Source organism: Notamacropus eugenii, chromosome 2 (genome assembly GCF_028372415.1).
Source record: "Notamacropus eugenii isolate mMacEug1 chromosome 2, mMacEug1.pri_v2, whole genome shotgun sequence".
Taxonomy (NCBI): Eukaryota; Metazoa; Chordata; class Mammalia; order Diprotodontia; family Macropodidae; genus Notamacropus; species Notamacropus eugenii.
In genome coordinates this window covers 312127375-312144253 of record NC_092873.1, presented here as the reverse complement: position 1 = coordinate 312144253, position 16879 = coordinate 312127375, and positions in this window count along the sequence as shown.

Here is a 16879-nt window from a genome sequence, read left to right as displayed (position 1 = left end):
AATGGAGATGTTTTACACATCTCATAGGACTCTTAGGAGTGTGAAATGAGATAGTGGATATAGTAACAATAACAGCTAGCATTTATATAGTACCTTAAGGTTTGTAAAACTCCATACATGTGGTAACTTATTTGATCCCCACGATAACCCTGGGAGAAAAGTATTATCATTATGCCCATTTTACAGATGAGGAAACTGCCACACACAAAGGTTAAGCAATCTGCCCAGGGTCTTTAAGTGTCTGAGGCAAGATTCAAACTAAGGTTTCTCTGACTCCAAGTTTCAGGTTCTATCCACTGCACCACCTAGCTGCCCACCAAGTTCTAGATAAGTGAAAGTAAGAAAGAGACTGCCCCATTGTGCATTCAATTCAATACAGCAACAAATATTTTTATTAAGTACCTAAAGGCCCGCAGGAGGTGTTAGAAATACAAAGACAAAAAATGAAAAATTCCCTTTTCTTTTTACATTCTACTTTTATTAGAAGAGGGATGGAGGAAGACGAGTTGAGTCCCACTGGTTCTTCCACAAGTGGGGTTAAGTGTGATTTATACGAGTCACTCTCTCCTAATTAATCCCCCTTAGAAGAATAGTAAGAGAAACTGCCTGGTCTCAGAAGGCACAGTCTGGAGCCATGGACCAGAGCAAAGCTCAATAGCCCTGTGGGGGGTGGGGGTGGAGACAAGGCATTTTGTTCTTTAGGATTGGGTGTCAGATAAATATTTTCTTAGGGCAATGATTAGCCTGAATGAGGAACTCCCAGGGTCACTTAATTAAGAAGCTGATTGAAACCTTCAGGTTTCTAGGATGTCAAAACAGAGCCTCAAGCAACCTTTCTTTAGCATGATCAAAGGCAGGGCTTCTGTGTACAGGACTCTCAATTTGGCTCATTCCACCTATCCATCTGTCAATCGGTCAATCGACAAACATTCATTAAGTGCCTACTAAGAGGCCAAGCACTGGGAATACAAAATCAAAAAATCCATTCTAGGTCTCAAGCAGTTCACACTCATTTAGGGGAGGATTTGTAATAAGAAGACCTGGCTCTTTATCCTAATCTTGCCACTTACTAGCTGGAGGATCATGGGTAAATTGCTTCTACTTTCTGGGTCTCGGTTCCCTGATCTGTAAAAAGAGGAAGGTGAACTAGGCATCTCTTGTCCTTTTTCCCATTGACATCCTATCATTCTTCCCCATGCTTCAGAGCCCGGGGAGAAGCTGAGATGGAGCACTCAGCAACCTCAGTTTCTGATACTGTCTAATTGAATAGACTTTTCACGGGTACAGTAGTTGCCATGGTGAAAACTTTCTACACCATCAGGCTTGAGGACACCCAGGAAAATGCCCACAGTGCCCCTGGGGGGAGGAATGAAGGCCAGTTCTAAGCCCGGCTTTGTCAGTTGCTTCCCATATGATTCTAGACAAATCAGTTCCTCTGCTGTAAAATGAGGGGATTAGGCTAGGTGACTTCAAATGTCATTGGCAATGAAGATATCCTGTGGTTTTGAGATGGTCAAAAGGGCATCCTAGGGTAGTGAGTGTGACCTTGGAGGCTTTACTCTCAGCTTCCAGGGTCCTGCTCATCTGGCCAACAAAGGGAAGAGACTCATAGCAACTGAGATGATCAATGAGCCAAAGGACAAGCATCCTAACAGAGACAAAGTGCCCTAGATTTGGAGTCAGAAGGTCTGGGTTCAAATCCTACCTACCAGTGTGTGACATTGGATGGACCAGTTACGTTCAGCTCTGAATCTTATGTTCTTGTGACAAGGACCCCAGGGCAAGTGAAAGCTAATTTGCATCTTTTGACACCAGTCATGATCCTGGAGGAAGGAACTTCAAATCAGAAGGAAAAAGGAAGTTTTAGGGGACATGATTTGTGTGTGTTGTTGTCTCTCCTGTCTCCTTAGTAATTTAATGCCCTCAAAAGCAAGGACCAGGTCCTCTCTCTGCCCACAACACTTTCCTGTTACTTCAGATGACTTGGAACCAGTAGAAGACCTGGAATTAGGAGACCTGGGCTTAAATCCTGGCTCTGAGGTGGAGTGACCATGGGACAATCACATTATCTGAGTCTCAACTTCCTCAACTATTAAATGGGCACAACACTGGCACTGTTACCTTACAGAGTTGTGAGGGAGGTTGCAAATCTGGACTGCTTGGTGGCACAGTGAATAGAGCTCTACCCTTGGAGACAAGAGGACCTGAGTTCAAATCCATCTTCAGACACTTGTAAGCTGTGTGACCTTAGTTTTCTCATCTGTAAAATGAGTTAGAGAAGAAAATAGCAAACCAGTCTGGTATCTTTGCTAGAAAACCCTAGACAGGGTCAAGAAGAATCAGACACAATTTAACAATAACAATATATAAAAGGGAAATTAGACTTTTTTGTTTAGCCTAGGGGACAGAATCATAGGGGAAATTTGCAAAGAGGCCAATTTGAGCTTCATGTCAGGAAAGACAGCCCAGCAATTAGTGCCATCCCAAGTGGAATGGACTGCTTTGGGAGGTAGTGGTTTCTCCTTCACTGGAAGCCTTCAAATAAAACCACTTGGCAAGCATACGGTAGTGGGGATTTCTTTAGGACAGTGATTCTCAAAGTGAGGTCCAGGAAACTCTGACAGTCCCTAAGATCCTTTCAGGAAGTCTTTTAGGTCAGAACAATTTTGCTAATGATACTAAAGATGTTTTCATTTCTAATATGATAAATATACATCGATGTAACCTACATAGACAAAAACTCTTTGAAGGGTAGTCCTCAAGAATTTTTAAGAGTATGAAGAAGACCTCAGAGTTTGAGAACTACTGCTTTAGCTCAAGGGTCCTTAGACTATATTGTGTGTCATGGACTTCTCTGAAAGTCTAATGAAGCTTTTGGACTCCTCAGAACAATGTTTTTAAATGTTTAAACTAAAATTCATAGGATTATAAAGAAAATCAATTGCATTGAAACAAGGCTAACTTTTCCCCCCATCTAATCCTGGCTCTGAGATTGCATGATTGTGGGACAGTCACTTTATTATCTACAGACCCCAGATTAAGAACTCCTGCTTTGGAATGTAAATTGAATTAAATGGTTGCAGAAAGATCTTGCGATTCCAAAATTTTAAGATCTGCGATCACCACCAAAAGCATTATCACCAGTACCAAGAACACCATCATCTCCACTGCTGTAACCTTTACCATTAACACCATCATGTCTATCATTATCATTACCAAGAGTAGTAAATAGCACCAAATAGAAATAAACAGAGTTGGACTCTCAGGGAGGTCTGAGTTCAAACCTACCTCAGACACTTCCTAACTATATTACCCTGGGCAAATCACTTAACCTTTCTGTACCTCAGTTTCTTCATATGCCAAATAAAACATGTATTACCAACTTCACAGGGTTATCATATGGATCAAATGAAATCATGACTTTGAAAGCTCTTTGAAACCTGTTAAATACATTTAAGCTATCACCATTACCAGCATCATCTTTAACCCTGACGAGTCTTCTCATTGTGACCCTGAGGAGGGGCAGAACTCATCCATATCTGACCGTTCCATGCAACACTCACCCATGTCTTGACAATTGACTACATGCAGCCTGACCAGGCTCTTTCTTGCGCTCTTTGGCCATCTGGAGGATAGCAATGGAACATTTAGTCCATCCACTGACTGCCTCTTGCTCCCACAGAATCTTCCTTTTCAGTGACAAATTTTTTTGATGATATTCTCTCCACTGCTTCGTACTTCTTGGTTTATAATGTGTTTCAGTCTCCTCACACCCGCCATGTGCCTCACCAACGCCATTCAGGTGATCCTCGAGTTAGATTCTTTAGAAACTGGACTCACAGCCTCATGATGTTACTGGGAAATCACTGGTGTTAAAAAGATGAGCCTTTGTTTCAGGGGAAAAGTCCTTAAAAGAACTTTGTGATTTCCCAAAGGCAGCTTTTTGCTGCTCTCCTGAAGCACTGCAGAGGTCCAATGGAATGGGCACTCAACTTCAAGTTAGGAGGACCTATGCTGGTCCACTCCAAAAATCTCAAGATGCACAAAAGGACACATATGGGAGAGAAACATTTAAATGTAAATTTGAAGGCTGTCACAGAAGCTTTGCAAACAGTGTGAACAGAAAGAAACATGCATGTGTATACATCCAACAAACCCTAAAGTGTGTGACAAGTTTTAATACACATCTTAGCTCTCCTAGACAACACACGACGTTCATGAATCTCCAGGATCAGATTCCTTCCCTGCTTCCAGTTCAGGTTATGAACCACCCACCTACTACGGACTCTGCAAACAGTAGAGAGTCCACTAAAATCCCTCCTTCTATAATTCAGACTAGCACCAGCTACAACCTGCAGCTTCCTCCCAATTTTAAGTGGTGGTATGTCTGAGGACAAAAATTAATACCCTAAACCCTAGTAACCATAGGACAGACCAAATGTGGAAAGAAAGAGAGAGAGAGAGAGAGAGAGAGGAAGGAAGGAAGGAAGGAAGGAAGGAAGGAAGGAAGGAAGGAAGGAAGGAAGGAAGGATGGAAGGAAGAAAGAAAGAAAGAAAGAAAGAAAGAAAGAAAGAAAGAAAGAAAGAAAGAAAGAAAGAAAGAAAGAAAGAAAGAAAGAAAGAAAGAAAGAAAGAAAGGAAGGAAGGAAGGAAGGAAGGAAGGAAGGAAGGAAGGAAGGAAGGAAGGAAGGAAGGAAGAAAGGAAGGAAGGAAGGAAAGAGAAGGAAGGAAGAAAAAGAAAGGAAGAAAGAAAGAAAGAACGAAAGAAAGGAAGGAAGGAAGGAAGGAAGGAAGGAAGGAAGGAAGGAAGGAAGGAAGGAAGGAAGGAAGGAAGGAAGGAAGAAAGGAACTGAGAACAATCCAGATAGAAATGGAGAGTTTTTTCACAAGCAACCACCTAGAGCTACATCTTATTACTTACAATTAGCCAAGAAGGTCTTTGGCAAGGTCTGGCAAGATCTCTGAAGTAACCTTATTCTTTTCTTAGGATTAAGATTTATTTTGACATTCAAATTAATTTTGTTTATCTTCTAAATTCCCCACCCTCCCCCCAACTCAATACCCCAAATCCTTCCAAATTGATCCCTTCATTTTAACATTCTGGCCCTGTATTTTTTTTCTTGAGAGGAAGTTAAAAAGGAGTGGGGGACGGTGCTTTCAATGGTATGATGTTAAAATAACAAGAATCTTTCTCTGGCTGCCTGGTGACTGTTTAGACTCTTACAGTCTTAAACCGTCCTGCTTTCTTCTTGAAGCATTACACTTGTGAACGTATTCTTGTCTAATGGCGTTGACACGGTTGAGTGTCTGGGTTTTTATTTTTGTTTTTGCTTTTTTTTTCAGGATGAGATTATGGTATTGCTCTATGCAGATGATGACTAGTCTACAGTAGCATTTTGTAATAACTTTTTCTTTCTTGTAAATATGTACTCATGATGCCAATATTTATTGTTTGCAATTTAATCATTGATGCAAGTGCTAGGAACTGAACAACATTTATGGGGACAAACTGTAAAGCGTTGGCTGGTTGTCCTTTGTTCTCCAAAAGGATCAAACTGACCTCAATATGTTGGAGTCAAGGTACAATGAAAAGGTATATAGTATTAAAGGTCTGATTGTTTGGAAAGAAGAGCACTATTTACAGTTTGGGAACCACTGACTCCTTTTTCTAGTATTATTGTTATTGTATAACAGCATCTTCCTCCCCTATCCCACTTGCCTACATTAGGGAAGAGTAAACTCAATTTGGTTTGGTGGGATTAGGGGGAAAAAACCTAAGGCAGTTTCTTTTTTTTTTCATTGTAGAATGCTTTGTTGTTGTTACAAAATAGGTTACTTTAAGTGTCAGTTTCAATTTGGGGAGACCCTCCTTTTTCTTGTTTAGCTCATATGAGTGTTTTAATATATTTGCCCTGGATTTTTGGAGTGCAAATCAAATATAACTCATCAATTCAGTTAGTGGCCATGACATCTCAGTCTTGCACTTCAAAGGCTGAAAGACTGGATTTAAATGTCCCTGCCCTGTCTATGTAAACAGAAGATAACAATGAGTTTTATGTCTCTTATTTTCTCTTTCCCTTGCATTAAACTTGGAGCATTGGAGTAGTACGGAGAAAAGGGGGGGAAGGGGAGAAACAGAGAGAGAGACACAGAGAGAGACACAGAGACAGAGAGAGGAGAGGAGAGGGGAGGGGAGGGGAGAGAAGATGAGAGGAGAGGTATATAGATGCCTATATATGTCTGTATCTGTATTTACATGTATATATGTGTTATGTATTTTCAAGAAGCTAGTATGAGTTTGAAACAGTTTGGTGGTGAGTGAAAAAGGTCAGTTTGATGTGTTTACTTTTCTTACAAAGCTTCTTAAGAGAATCCTAGTTCATTGGAATTCTCCATGGTGAAGGTGGATTTACTTTGCTGTATGTAATCCAATACCCAGCTATCACTCTATTTAATATATATGTGTATGTATACATGATCTTATGTGTTATATTATATCTGTAGCATATATAATATTGTGTGACAAATGCTAATAGCCATTATGATGATTGCAACAATTTCGTAGAGACATTACGGAAAGAAAAAATTGCAAAAATATACATATTTTTAAGCCTCATGATTTGTAGGCAAAGAAATAAAGACATTTTCTCCTTTAAAATCAGTAACATAAAAAAAGAAGACCTAAGTTCAAATTCTGCTTAGGACACTAACAGACAATATGACTCTGGGCAAGTTGACTAACATTTCTATGCCTCAGTTTCTTCATCTGTAAAATGAGGCTGTTGGATTCTGACTCTAATGTCTCTTCTAGCTCTAAATTTATAATCCTCCTAATTTTTAGTTCTAGGCCCAAATCATCATGTATTTGGAGTGTCTATTCACAGAAAGATTTTATTTACATATATATATATACATGTACATGTATATATAATGTTTATATGTATGCATTTATGTGTATAGATCACCTATATATGTTTATACATATGTACATGTATATATATATATATATATATATAGTGTGTGTGTGTGTGTGTGTGTACAATAGCAAATTCTGTGAGCTATCCATCAAACTGTACATTATAATTGGGACACTGGGCATCCTGATCTGCTTACTTTTTCCTTCATGGTAGAGTGATCATAGATCTCCTTTAGTAGATTGTACAGTGCTTTGGAGCTCCATGGTATAAGCACGATATCATCGTTACTGACACGGACATTGGCAGCAAGGTGACACAGTGGGTAAAGTGCTGGACTTGGAGTCAAGAAGACCTGAGTTCAAATGCTGATTCAGATACTAGTTATGTGATTGTAAACAAAACATATAACCTCTCTGAGCTACAGTTTCCTCCTCTGTAAAATGGGGATACTAATAATATGTACCTCACAGAGTTGTAGTTAGTTGACACATGTAAAGCCCTGTGCAGACCTTAAATTGCTAAATAAATGCTAGCTGTCATCATCATCATTGTCATGCTCTTCACATAGGAGCATCTGGAGGACTTCAGGCTCTGTAGAGAATCCCTCTGAGACTTGATTTCTATATTAGATCTTCTCCATGATGGTGATGAAGACCTTTATGGAACATCCATCTCTGTGTTTGGTGCCTCCTCTTATGTTAATAATCGGGCAATTGTCAAACAAGGCTATCTCTGTTTTAGCTTTCAAGAACTATTATTTAACTTTGACATATGCATAAATCACATCTTGTTGGAAGAGGAGTTCTTAGACAATGCTTTATTCCACTGAATCAAATGCTTTTTCGTATTTTTTTAAAGCTATAAGCATGAGGGGATCTTGTATTCTTTACATCTTTCAACCAATTGTGTGATGGTAAAGAAGTCAGTCAACAGATATTTTAAGTGCCTGGTAAGTGCTAGGCACTGTGTTAAGTGAGAGAGGATATGGTCTGCTGTGGAATATCACCAGCGGAAGTCACCCATTCCCTTCTAATACCTTCATCAAATATGCCCTCCATTGTGTGTGTATGTGTACTAGTCTTATAAAATTTTATGCACATGGATCAGCATTTATGGATATTCTCTTGGTCACCTTTTGGGGCAGATGGGTAATCATGACAAGGTCTGAGATTTTCCATACCCTAGACTTCTTCTCCTCTTTCAGATATCTTGAGAATCAATTCCTCAACACCCTCAAAATTTTATTTTCTCCAGCATGTACCTCCTCTGTATATACTTAGTCTAGTCTAGCTGCTTTTCCCATCTCTGTTTTTTAGACCATTTCCAACCCAACCACCCCCATTTAAAAAATTGTGAACTCGATAGACATCAACAAACTTGACCATTTCCATATGTAAAGAAAAAATAGAAAAAGAAAAAGATAATCAGCTATGAAACTATGAATCTCAATTATGTATATCATTTTTCAAGTAGCTAATATATTTAACATGGTGATTGCAATACTGTCCTGCCTGTCCATGTCTCTATGAACTTTCCTTGCTTTTTTTTCATGTATTGTTTCATTAACACTGTTTTCTTTCTTTTTCTGGGTATCACTGATATTGCCCCTCTTGTAATTCTCCCCTACCCTCAACCATAACCCAAACAAAATAAATGCCCTCTCTGTAAAAAATCACAACAGTCAGGCTAAACAGATGCATACTTTGGCTATGTCAGAAAACATATGCTTCTTCATTCTGTACCTGTAGTTTATCACCTCTGTCAAGAGCTAGGAGGGATGATTCATTAATTCAGTACTATTCATCATTCAATGCCATTTCCTCTCCCTCCATAAATGCATCCAGAATGAGAATCTAACTTCAGGGACTGGTCTTGATTTTTCTTGGTATAACCTGCACCCCAATTACTGTGATTACAGAAGACCCAGACAGTTCCAGTGAATCAGTCAATCAAAGTATAAACTAGATATGAATAAATCTTGACCAGTTTCCAAGAAATAAAGTACTTTGGTCACTAGATGAGAACAGATGATGGCATACAGAAAGTATCTTTGGATTGACTGAAAGAGTCAGACACACCACTGAGCCTATGTATAACCCAGCAAACTAGTTCAGAATATTGTATTCTAGAGGCCAGTCTAGCCATGAAAAGATTCCAACCAAGTCCCTGAGCTTTGGAGAAGGAAAGAGTCTCTCTCCTCCTCCCTCTTCATTACCTTTTAACCCCACTCCTAGCAGCAATCTATTGGAGTTGAAAAAGTCAGTGATAGAGAAAGTGCTTTTAGATATTGTGGAAAGACAGTCACCCAAGGATGGCAGCAGTTTTGAGGAATGTGACCCCTTATCACAGAGAGAATTATCAGCTGTAGATTCTAGAAAATCTAGAAAATCATCAGAGCCCAGAAAGGCACAATACAGAAAGGGAGCTTCAGGAGGACTCTGTAAATGGAGAAAAGGACTTTCAGTAATCAGGAGCCATATGTGCCTCACTGCTATTTTCCTAAAAATTTGATTTCATTCTCTCCAGGGACTTTGTGCATTCCAGGGCAGAGCACACTTCAAGGTTTGGGGGGATGTTTCCTACCAATTGATTTTAGTATTCCACTTTAGTAAATACCTTTGCAAAAAACAAAACAAAAAAAGGCTAACTGAGGCCATTGGATGACAATGAATGGGAAGCACAATAGTTGCAATTCTTGATAGAGTACTAAAACCCACAACCCCTCAGGGTTACCCCCTAGATCCCTGAGGGAAGGAATAGTCAGTTTCTTCTGCAATAAAGTTGGGGGAGTAGCGTTGAAGAGGGTGCTACTTTGTATTCACAGCACTTAGCACAATATTTGATACATAGTAAGCATTTAATAAATGAGTGTTGGTTGACATACACCTTGGTGTTAGAGACCAAAAAAAACATTTCATTTCTGTGTGTGTCCTCCCAAACCTAGCACAGTGCTTGGCATGGTAGCTTCTCTTTGGTGATTAGTTAATTGTCTAAGGTCACACAGCTAGCTGGAGACAGAGCTGGGCTCTCCACTCCAAATTCTCACGCTGAAGTAAATAGACTAGGAAGCAGACAGTGGGATGGAGATGACAGGAGCCTTGGAAACAGGGAGGCTTTTGTAGGATTGCAGCTGCTGATGGTGTGGAAATGCCCACAGGCTTAGGGCTGTGAAAATATTTCAAGGATTCCTGTGAAGTTTGACTCATTCCCCAAATTATAGTCTCATAAAAGTCATCTAGTCCATGCCCCTGTCTCTGGGGAGGGCTGGACCTGAACCACTCAAGACACTGAATCATCTTTCTGCCTTCTTAAAAATGTCCAGAGGAAAAGATAACATGGGGTGACACATTTCAGGGTCTTAGAATTCTTGCTTGGTCTGCACAGAAGTTCTACCCATGTCTAACGCAGGTGTCCAACACAGGGTTACACATGCTGTGGTGAAGAGGGTGCTGCCCGAACCTGGGTTTGAATCCCAGCTCTGACCTTTGGAATAATTAGGTAATTCTGGACAAGTATCTTTTCCTCTCTGAGTCTCAGTTTCCTCATCTGTAAAATGGGAATAATGACATTTTCCCTGTGTGCTTCATAGCGTTCCTATAAGAAAAAAAAATTCCTTGTAAAATTTAATGTGCTATAAAAATATGAATGTTTCTGAGTTAGACTCCTCTCTCTTCCCTTGGCCACTGGGAACTAGAGCGCTAGACTTCAAGTCCAAGACTGAGCTTCCAGAAATGCTTCAGATTCCTTCAGATCCAGGAGTAACCACTGCACTTTACTGCCTCTGTCCAGCTTTCTTTAATATAAGTAGAGGCCTTCAAAGATAACTCAATGAGTAGAGTGGGTGTCAATCATTGACTCCTCCCCCAGGGCAGCTGCTGATGACCTTTACTTTTCCCTTCGAGTAGCATATCTTTTTTCTTTTTTTCTTCTCCCTTCTCTTTCTTTAATTTTTTTTTTGTTTTTTACAGCTCCTAGATTTCCCCTTATATCCCTTTTCTCCCTCCTCCAGAGCTATCCCTTGTAACAAAGAATTTTTTAAAAGAGAAAAAGAGGGGGATTCAATAAAACTGATCAACAACCAAAAAATCTGATGTTATATGTAATGTTCCGTACTCATGGACCCCCACCTCTGTAAAGAAGTAGGTCTTCTCTCCTCTTCCACTTCTTGATGTCTGTTTCCTGTCCCTTTCTGTCTTCTTCCCTGCCTATAGAAGCAGATAAATGGCAAAGTGCAGTAGGACTGGAGTCAAGAAGACCTGAGTTCAAATCTGCCTCTAATACTTAATAGCTATGTGACTCTGCCTCTGGGTCTCAGTGTCTTCAGCTGTAAAATGGGAATGATATTAGTTCCTATCTTATATTCTTTCCTCAGTGTTCCTCGGTGCAGGCCTCCTATCTTAACTTGAATAACTTTCAGGTGAGCCAATTAATTACCTTCATCCAAAGAAGACAGTTCTTTGCTGTCTCCTGGATGATGAAACCATTACTGAAGGTGTACATACTCTTCTCCCTGTGCTATGGTGATTATAGGGTTTGACTGAAGGGAGATGGCAGACAAGGGGTGGGAGTCAGAGGAATGGGCAAGGCCCATAAAGGCAAGGGAAGGAGTGAAGGACAACTTAGATAGTCTGCAGGGTTGGGTCACCCAAGGAACCTAGGTGGAGAATGTGCCAAAGGAAAGATCTAGCCCATGGTATGTGACTCCGATTAGGCTGACCCATCAGGGAGAAGCCACAGCTAAGGTCCACCTTTGTTTTGCTCTTGGAATCCCCAGTTTCCAGCCTTTCTGGTCAGTATGGACACGCAGTCAGCCTACTGCAGCTATGTGCTGAGGTGGTGCCTCCAGAGGCCCAGAACGAGCCTATTAGTAGCCCAGTGTCTCCTCCTCCTATACCTATCAGCCCTCTCAGCCTCCCTCATTTCCCCTTGGGGAGTGGTGGCAGGGATCCCAAAGTCACCTTCCCACAGACACAGCATCAGTTATTCTTCTGGCTTTCACCAATTGCTGCAGGGCAGGACCTGGACAAGCCTGCACTGGATTGGCATAGCAGAGAGTGAAAGGTGGAGAGAGAAAATCCACTTGAAAGTATGCTCACCCAGCCCTACTGCTGAATCTTTGACACACTAGAGAAAGCTCAGGTCCTTTCCTTTAGCTGAGAAGCACAGTAAAGGAAGGGGGAAATGGGAGCTCTTTCAAGGTAGGGGTTGCTTCATTCTTCATATTTGTATCTCCAGAACCTAGCATGGTGCTTGGCACATAGGAGACAATAAATGCTTGTCAAATTTAATTGCCTGCCCTTTTGGGAAAGCAATTTGGAAAGATGCCTCCAAAGTCACTAAACTGTGCAGGTCCTTTGATCTGGAAATATTGCTACAAAGGCCTATGTGCCAAAGAGATCAAAGAAAAAGGAAACGGACCCATTTATAGCAGCTCTTTTGTAGTGGTGAAGAACTAAGAAATTAGAGAGTGCCAACCTATTGGGGAACGGCTAAACAAATTGTGGTAAATGATGGTAATGAACTCTAAACTCCTTAAGGACAGGGACTATCTTTTACCTTTTTTTTCTGTCTCCAGTGTTTAGTGCAGTGCCTGGCACATAGTAGGTACTTAATAAGTATTTATTGACCGCCTCAAATGATGAATGGGATCGTTTTAAAGAAATCTAGGAAGACTTGTATGAACTGATGCAAAGTAAAGTGAACAGAACCAGGAGAACAATTTATACAATAAAGACAGCATTTGAGAGACAAAACAACTTTGAAAGACCTAAGAACTCTGATCAATTCAAGGGATTCTAGGGGATGGGATGTTGATGCATGTTACCCACTTCCTAAAGGAAAGATGATAGACTTAAAGTACAAAAGAAGACATACATTTTCAGATATGACCAATGTAGGAATTTATTTTGCAAAACTATGTCTATTTGTTTCAAGGACTTTAGTGTTTTTTTTAATTGGGTGGGAAGGGGGAGGAGAAAGGAAGAAGAAACAAATGCTTGTTCATTGAAAAAAAAAAGTAAGATAAATTTAAATCTTAAAACTTTTTAAAATTTGAATTGCCCATGATCATAGCTGTTAAGAAAACAATCATATTCAATTTTCAGATGATGAAATTAAAGCTATCTACAGTTATATGAAAAAATGCTCTAAATGTCTATTGATTAGAAAAATGCAAATTAAAACAACTCTTAGGTACCACCTCACACCTATCAGATTGGCTTATATGGCAGAAAAGGAAAATGTTGGAGAAGATGTAGGAAAATTAGGCCACTAACACATTGCTGGTGGAGCTGTGAACTGATCCAACCATTCTCTAGAACAATTGGAAACTAGGCCTAAAGGGCAATCAAACTGCATACTCTTTGATCCAGCAAGACTACTACTCAGCCTGCATCCCAAAGAGATCATAAAAAAGGGAAAAGGACCCACATGTACAAAAATATTTATAGTACCTCTTTTTTGTGGTGGCAAAGAATTGGAAATTGAAGAGATGCCTATTCACTGGGGAATGGCTGAACAAGTTGTAGTATATGAATGTAATGGAATACTATTGGATATGATAAGCAGACAGATTTCAGAAAAACCTGGAAAGACTTACATAAACTGAGACTGAGTGAAGTGAGCAGAACCAGAATATTGTACACAGTAACAGCAACGCTGTGCAGTGACCAACTTTGATAGACTTAGCTCTTCTTAGCAATACCATGATCCAAGACAACTCAAAAAGACTCGTGATGGAGAATGCTGTCCACATCCAGAGAAAGAACTATGGAGTCTGAATGCAACTCAAAGCACACCATTTTTACCTTTTTGTTTTTGTTTTTGTGGCTTTTCCCTTTTGTTCTGTTTCTTCTTTCACAACATGACTAATTGATATGATTGAATAGGTATAACCTCTATCAGATTGCTTACATCTTGGGGAGAGGGATTGGAGAGAGGGATAAAAAACTGAAACTCAAAATCTTATTAAAAATGAATATACACAACTATCTTTACATGTAATTGGAAAAAATAAAATATCATTTACTAAAAAAAAAAACAACCATATGTAACATAAGAAAACATATCATACGTAGGTGATTAAGAGGGAGAGTGGAATGGTACAAAGAGTCAGAGGACCTAGTTCAAATCCCACCTCCGTCATTTACTCCCTGCATAACCTTGGGTAAGTACTTCACCTCTGTTTTCTCATCTGTAAGATGGGAGAGTTGGACTCTATGGTCTTACATTCCAGCTCTAGACCTATGATTAGTAACCACAAAGTACTCAAGTTGAGAAATAAGTGAGGGCTAGAGTGTTCACTCATAGAGGATTCATGTCATTTGGACAGGCTTGAGATTAGAAGATAACCCCATCTCCCAAACCTGCATCCCCGTGAGCAAGCTAATTCCTGTCCTCCAGTCTTCTGCTCTAGGACAGTTACCGCTGCCCTAGCTGTGGAATGAGTCTGACCTTGATTAGTCTAGGGTATCCAATTGGAATTTTTGTGCTGTAGAAAAATGGTACTAACCACAACAACAATAGCAAAAGCCGGCATTTTTATCACTCTTGCAGGGTTGCAAAGGTAGCTGTATTGTCATATTTTACCTTACAACAGCACTGTGAGATAGGGCTGTAACTAGGGTGCGGTGGCTAGGACTTTCACCCAGGGTACTGAAATTTAGAGCAGAGATTCTCAAAATGTGGCCTCCAGTGAGACCCTTTCAGGGAGTCCACAAGGTCAAAACTCTTTTCATAACAATACGAAGATTTTATTTGCTTTTTTCACTCTTGCACTCTCACAGGTGAACAATAATATTTTATTTCAGAGGTTCCTTGGCCTGTGAATTAAAGATTTAGCTGCAAACATGCAGACTGAGTTACTATCTCATCTGCATAATTGCACTTTTGCCTTACAAATGAACAGATCAGCAGATGAGATTGGACTTGCCTTTTCTCTCATATTTATCTGGTAACAGCACCAATTAATCATAGATCTTTGGCGTGAATGCTGCACAGTAAACACAGGTGGAACTGAAATATTCAAGGTATTGAGTAACTCTTGGAATCTCATGGTTTATTCTGAAACTATGCTGATATTCACAGGGATGGTGCAAAAGTCACGGTGGCTAAAACCGTAGGCATGTTAGCGTGATTCAAGGCAACAGTGCCAAACTCACCTCTCCCCACCACACACTTTCAGTAAAAAAAAAAAATGCCAGTTTCATTTAAGAATGTCCTTAGTGAAGCAATAAAAATGACTAATTTTATTAAATCTTGACCTTCAAGAACATGTCTTTTTAATATTCTGTGTGACAAAAAAAGTACATATGCATTAAGCATGCCTGCTGCATACCAAAGCACAGTGGTTGTCTGGAGGAAAATTATTTGAGCAGTTGTTGGAGTGGTGAACTTGACCAGCTGTTTCTTTCATAAAACACCATTTTGGCTTGAAAGAATAACTGACAAAGTATGGTTGTTTGGGCTTGGGTATCTGGCAGACATTTTCTCCAAAATGAACTACAGGAGCCCATGACTTTGAAGAAAAACAAATTATCCTGTTTGTAGCTGATGACAAAATTTAAGCTTTCAAGAAAAAATTAGAATTTTAGAGAACTTGTATGTCACTGTGAGCTTGATACCTTTTCAATATTTAATGATTTCTCTGATGAGACTGATAGTGATATTAACAAAAGTGAATTTTAAAAAATTATATTGTGAACCATGTCAACATTTGGAAGATCTGCATGACAGCGAATTGATATTTTCCAGCTGACCACAGTATATTACAAAATCATTCATAGGCAAAAGATCCATTCAAAATGCAAGATAGATGGCTGGATTTTAACGTAACAGAGTATGAAGAGTTAGCTGATATTGTTTCATAGTTCCCACTGCAACTAACCTTTAAAAAATTACACTTGTCCAGTTTTACTGTAGTAGTAAAGAAAAATATCCACAATTATCTGAAAAAAAGACTATTAAAATACTTTTTCCTTTCCTGACTACATGTCTGTGTGAGGCTGAATTTTCTTCATTATACTTTAACCAAAACAACATATCACGACAGTTTGATGCAAAAGCAGAAATGAAATTCCAGTTTCTGTTAAATCAGACATTAGGGATTTCTCAAAATGTAAAGCAATGTTACTCTTCACTCTTTTTTTGATGTGAAAACTGTAGAGGTTTTCCCCATATAATACGTTATTTATGTTAATGTGTAATGGATTTATTATTGTTATTTTTAATGAATTCCTAAATAAATATTTTAATTTATCCATTTTAAATTTTAATTCTGTAGATATTGATAGATATGACCCACATAAACAAAAGCTCTTTGAAGTCATCAATAATTTTTAAAATTACAAAGGTGTGCTCAGAACAAAGAAGCACTGATTTAGAAGATGTGAAAATTTAATGTACACACTCCTTTGGCCGATTAAATGGCATTATGATAACTAATTTCCTCTCTTATTTATTGAATTTATTTTTAGTTACTTGTATAACTTTGATGTCATCATTTACAGTGGACTTGCAGGAATATTTTGTGCTGCTTGTCCCAGGTGGAACAATTCTAGTTACTTTTCTGATTGGGAGTCATGATTTGCTCCATTTTACAGAAAAAGGAATCAAAGAGAGTTTAGGTGACTTGCCCAAGATCACCTAGCTAATAGGACAGGTGTAGGATTTGAACTCACATCTTTTCTGACATCATGGCAGAAGGCAGAGAGCAGAGAGCCCCAGAGGCCCTCCCAGCTCCATGATATCATCTGGTCCCCATAACCACTCTGTGAGGAGGGTCCTCCAGGAATTGTGGGGAGGAGAGGAAAAAGGCAAGAGGAGAAGCTTCACCTTGGCAGCCCAGGGAAGGATCTCGGTCTTCTCAGTGCTTAAACAACCACCTTTCTTGGAAAGCTTGGACAGATATTCAACTAGTTTTGATCTCTTAGGGTCCTGAGCTGGAAGCTCACACAACAGCCTAT